We start from the raw sequence: 6055 nt of genomic DNA, 5'->3' as shown, positions 1-6055 counted from the left end.
ATGCCAAGGCCATTTGTTCATCCACCACAACAACAAGGCCAAGTTCCATTTGGAATGCCAAGGCTAATCTATGCTCCACCACCTCCTATCATTCAAGGCAATCAAGGTGCCCATGTTGCACCGCCAATTGCTAATCCTCCCCTAGCTTTAAGAGATCACTATGTGCCTAATGAATATAATGCACCCACATGCATTCAATTGCCACCATTTAGAGCATACCACTATGAAATCAAGCTACAAACCATTCAAATGCTTCCTAACTAACATGGAATTCCAAGTGAAGAACCTTACAAGCATTTGGATGAGTTTCTTGAAGTATGTTCCACCGTAAAATACACGGACATGCCAGAAGAGGTCTTAAGGCTTAAACTTTTTCCATTCACCCTTAAAGACAAGGCAAAATATTGGTTTAACAATCTTAGGCCTTTTTTAATAACTTCTTGGGCAGAAATACAACAAGAGTTCTTGAAGAAGTACTATACGGTTTCTAAAACCAATGCCATGAGAACTTCAATTAGGGAATTTTCACATGGGGATGGAGAAACATTTCATGAGGCATGGGAACGCTTTAATGAATTGCTTAGGAAGTGTCCACATCATGACATGCCCAAATGGCAATTAGTTCAATATTTCTTTGATAGCTTATCGGATAATTTTAAGGGTATGGTTAATGCTTCCATGGGTGACTCTTACATTGATAGGCATGAGGATGACGTGTGGCGTCTTTATGAGAGCATGAATGAAAATTCTTTGCATTGTACTTTATCTTCAAATAATGGTAGAAACTCTAGTGGTAGGAAGAGTGTTGGCTTACATCAAGTCGACCACTCCAATGAAATTACCGCCGAAATGAAATCATTATCTCAAAGGTTTGATCAACCAAAACTCAGCGAATCAAGTATCTTCCTTCCCTAACCATTCTCATCATGCATCTAATGAGACATGTATGACTTGTTCAAGTGTTTTACATTCTACTTCCAATTGTCCCCATGGACATGTGCAAAGTGAGCATTATGAACAAACAAATGCTATTTTTGCTAATAAAGGGAATAATCCTTATGGCAATCACTACAATCCTAGTTGGAGGAATCACCCGAACTTCTCTTGAAAAAGCCAAGGGGAGGGCTCAAACCCTTCCCAAGGTGGTTTTCAAGGAAAGTACATTCCACCTCCACTACAAGGCCAAAGTTCCCAAGGTTTTAGATCATCCTTCCAATCATAAGGAAACCAATTTTCTAATTCTCATTTTCCTAATCAACCATCATATTCCAAAGGAAATGCTGTGGAGACTTATTCCTCATCGGAAGGTCACACAATAGAGCATGTCAATGCGGTGACTATCTTGAGAAGTGGAAAGATTGTGGACAACCAAGTGGGTATGTCCAATGAAGAGAGTGAACCGGTGCAACCACAAGTTGACACCCATCCCGTTTCTTATCATATTCTTCCTTTATTGCATGTGTATGACTATATAAATGAGAATGTGTTGAAAAGTGATTTTGAAAAGAAAGATTTACAAAATGATTTGAAAACTTCTTGTGTTGAAGAGACTTCAAAGAAAATTTCCGAAAAGGTTTTTGAACCAAAAGCTCCATTTCTGGATGCCTTAAAAGGATCCATTTCAAATGACAAGCAATAGGCCAACGTAAATGAAATTATGGACGTGTTTAGGCAAGTGAAAGTAAATCTTCCACTTTTGGATGCAATCAAGTAAATTCCGGCTTATGCCAAATTCTTGAAAGACTTGTACACCCAAAAGAGGAAGAACAAAAGCCAAGCACCTAGAAAAGTGGTCTTAACCGAGCAAGTAAGCTTAATTTTGCAGCATAACACTCTTCCAAAGTTTAAGGACCCCGGTTCACCTACCACTTCATGTATCATTGGTGATCATATCATTTGTTGGGAGGATTTCAAAGCACTTATCACCCTATTGAGGAGGGGATGCACTATAAGATGTTTGATCCGGGCTAAAAGAGCCCAACGTCTTACTAGAGACGTTAAAGACTAGCAAGACATTTCATAGGGTGTCAAAACCCTATTCCTCCCTTATTTATATCTTTAATTTCATTTCTTGTGAAGTCTAGATATTGGCTTTGGATTCATATGCATTGCTAGGAACTGTGATTAGGATTGCACACACTTTTATGTTGAAATTGAGCATTTTGTATAAGTTCGATCGATCTTAAAATGAGTTCGATCGATCGAACTTCCCACCTGCATCTAAATCACTCTCTGTCCAATGGTTCAAACAAAACCTGCATATTTCAGCTCTCTGTCCCATCGTTCGAACTTGTTCCTAGATCGATCTAAACTTCTTCGATCGATCCAATTTCATCTTGAATCGATCTGCAGTTACAACACTTAGAAAAATTTTGAACCTGCATCCACCTGGATCCAAAAGCCTCTCTGTCTCATCGATCGAACATTTTTTCAATTCTATGCATTTTCGATTGATCGAAGATATTCTGTGATCGATCTTAGGGAGATCGATCTTTGTTCTTTGTTTTTCAAGTTTGACTTTGTTTTGGCTTTGTTTTAAATTTTAAAAATTCAATATATATATATATATATATATATATTATTTTTATTTTCCAAAAATATATTTATATATATAATCACAAAAATACTTTGTCACTTAAGAGGAGAGATCGAAGTTAGTTTGATCGATTTGAGATTCTGTTCGATCGATCGAACTGGTAAGGGAATGTTTTTAAAATAAATTTAAGGTCATTTGATCGATTCAACTTGAATCAATCTCAGACCCTCGTTCCCCCTTCGCCGCTGCAACCCAACTCTTCCCCATCTCCGGCGAGACTCCGGCGAGCATCCCAGGCGTGGAATCACTCTCTCTTCTCTCGGATCTTGACTCACATCTCACCCCCCTTCGCATCTCCACTTCTCTCTTCACTCCGGTAAGATCCGAACCTCCCTCTTGTGATTTCAAGCTTCAATTTGTTCCACACATGTTTTGAATACTAGATCTAAGCTATTTTGATGCTGAAAATCTCCATTGATGAAGTTTGAAGCTCTTTGTATATATGTATATATAAATGTATATATGGTTGTATATATTTTGAGATTTGTTTCAATTTTTGGGAGTATGGGCCTCATAAAGTTGATGGGCCCACGACCATGTTTGTGAAGGCCCCGTGCCATCCACGTCACAGATCTGTGACTTTTCGAATTTCACTTGATAGTTCGATCGATTGAACTTTTTATTCGATCGATCTGTAACAGATCGTTCTCACTCATTCTTGATCGATCGAACTTGAATCGATCTCACATTTTTGTGATCGATCGAACTTCATAGATTTATTTCACACATCTCACACACCATCTCTTGTGTTTCATGCCATCTCATACATGCCCAATGCCTGTGTTTTCCACATTGGATGCATTCCATACTTATACTGTCTCGCATGTTTCACATCTTGTCACTTATTCCTGGTCACTTAAATAGATTCATGTTTCCTATCTGTTTTGTATATCCTATTTGCCATACATGATTCTATGGACTGTGCTTTAATTCTTTATATCGGCACTGATTTCCTTTGTAAGTTTTTCCTTTTATTTTGTAGACCATGGCTAGAGTCAAGACTGTAGCCCGCAGACACTATCACCGCAAGGGCAGGCCAAGTTTGGATGACGAGGCGGGTCCATCTCATGCCCAGGAGCCCACTCTACCTCAGTCCCCAGTTGATAGCCGCCTACAGATGGAGCATCTTCTTCACAGGGTGATGCTGAGGCTGAGCACATACCATTTCCACCACCACAGCCAGCTCAGCCAGCCCAGGAGTTAAACTAGCCATTACGCAGATACTCACGCCTTCGAGTGGCGCATGAGTCAGTCTTCGACACAGATTTCTTTTCCCAGTCGGTGCTTACCCGGTCAGCATATGATGATATCTTCAGACGGGGCATCTCAGCCATACTAGCCCCTGTCTCATACCCAATGTACCCGAGGTTGGTCCGGATGTTCTACCAGAACCTCCAGCTGTCCCGAGTAACCTGGCGGAGTTGTGGACCACCATTAATGGCTACCCGATCCGCATCATTATGGACACATTGTCCAGATCTTGCCAGTATCCACACGTCTGCCCTCCAGAGCTACAGGACACATATCTCACTCTCTACAGGCCCACATATGCAGACATGGCCCTTTTACTCATAGGTCACTATGCCGGGGGCGAGACCTATGCCACCCTGACCTATCTTCCAGATGACCGGTGGTTTTTCGACTCTGTCCTGTTCCGTAACATCTTCATGGCTGGCCATAAGACACAGAGGCGCGGCAACTATTTGACAACTCTGTATGTATTCTATACAAGGCATTGGCTATCTATTCCAGCGCTCATCTAGAGCATCATGATGAAGTTGTATGTCGATCACATCAGCAAAGCCAAGCCCAAAAAGGCTAAGTATCTTCCATTTGGCCATCTCATCACCCAGATTCTACGAGACCAGCGCTATCCCTTCCAGCCACGGGAGCAGATTGAGTCTGAGGCCTATTCCTTCAAGAAAAAGGACTAGGATAAGAGCTATAATGCTCTTATCAAGAGTCTAAGGGACGATGCTGTCGAGGCAGCTGAGGATTTAGGGGCAGAGGAGAAGGTAGCAGCAGCAGCAAACCCAGTAGCAGACGATATACCAGTGGATCCCCCTGTCGTACATATGGACATCGATTTGGAGCAGCCTGCTGAGGACGCAGAACAGCACTCTCTAGTTGGGTCACCCATTCACGATGCAAAGCAGGCTCAGGATTATCATTCTCCCGCTCCAGTGGTATTTGAGGCTCCAGCACAGACACACGGCTTTGGAGACTAACTCCAGGCTTTGGAGGATGCTGTAGTATCTATCCGCCCCGACACGGTCTCTCTCCAAGAGGATGCTGTCTCCATTAGAGCTGATATTGCTTCCCTTCGTACGGATGTCATGACCGCATTCAGAGATCTATTCAGAGACATCCACGGAGCGCGACCTGCCCGTCCTACCTTTTCTTCCTGATCTTTCTATCCCTTTCCTCCTATCATTTTATACATCTGTGATTTCTGCATATTTTTTATACTGTTATATTATTTTTGCAGCCCTGTCTGTCGGTTTTGATACTGGATGTACTATACTTTATTTATTTATTTTTTCTTATATATATATATCTTCTGTATGGATGTTATATTTTCATATTCTTATAGCTATCTATTTGACTCAATCAGGTGCATCCTCATGACTTTAGTAAGAGAGAGTACTGCCCAAAATTTTCAGAACCACCCTTTTACCTCTCTCTATTTTTCAATTGCTATCCTATTTACATTTGCATGACCACTGTGCACCATTATTATCCTTTTTGTTATCTAATGAGTTTTATCCAAGTGCCACAATTTCAGGACCATAGTTAATCCCAAGTTTGGGGGGGCTATGCCACCCACTTTGGATACTTCTATTCCAGCCATTCTTTGCCTTAATTGCACTGGTATACTCTTTCCTTTTATTCTCTTTACACATTGAGGATATTATGCCATTTAAGCTTGGGGGTAATGGTACTTTGCAGTGTTTATTTTTAAATTCAAAATTTTGAGCATGTCTTGTGTATTTGAGAGATTTTATATGATTGGTCAATGCTAGCTATGATTTTGATCTTTTGAGGACCATATTGCTAGCTATGATTTTAATCTTTTGAGGACTATATTGCTTAGAATTTAAAAATTGCATGACTTGAGAGTCCAATACTCCTTGTATGCCTTGTGGATGGCATTTAGGAGTAAATTTTTCGAAACATTGATATCTTGCTTGCACTTGTGGTCCACATCATCCTGATTTTGTGATTGTTTTGAGATTCACTCTAGTATTCTACACTAGCACAGGCATACACTAGCATTCATTTGTGGGGTACATGCTTTGTTGATTATTAAATTGGTTATATTCCAATTGGGCTAGTAGTGCATTGAAAGCTTTCATTCTTAATAAAGGTGGATAACAACCCCTTTTCACTAAGTAGCCGGGATTCTAGCCTCATCAAGAACTGAACTTCTTGCGCCGAAAGGTGGAGGACCCAAATTCT

The 6055-nt window shown here is 40.8% G+C and overlaps 1 pseudogene; it reads right to left on the bottom strand.

Moving 5' to 3' along the window:
* Positions 1-506: 506 nt before the first annotated feature.
* Positions 507-605, bottom strand: LOC132267776 (small nucleolar RNA R71; annotated as a pseudogene).
* Positions 606-6055: the final 5450 nt, after the last annotated feature.

The sequence above is a fragment of the Cornus florida genome, unplaced genomic scaffold, assembly GCF_030987335.1.
Source record: "Cornus florida cultivar Cherokee Brave unplaced genomic scaffold, ASM3098733v1 CherokeeBrave_3.0.0_Hap2_Chr07, whole genome shotgun sequence".
NCBI lineage: Eukaryota > Viridiplantae > Streptophyta > Magnoliopsida > Cornales > Cornaceae > Cornus > Cornus florida.
Note: the sequence above shows the minus strand (reverse complement) of the source record. Positions and strands in the feature narration are given on the sequence as shown.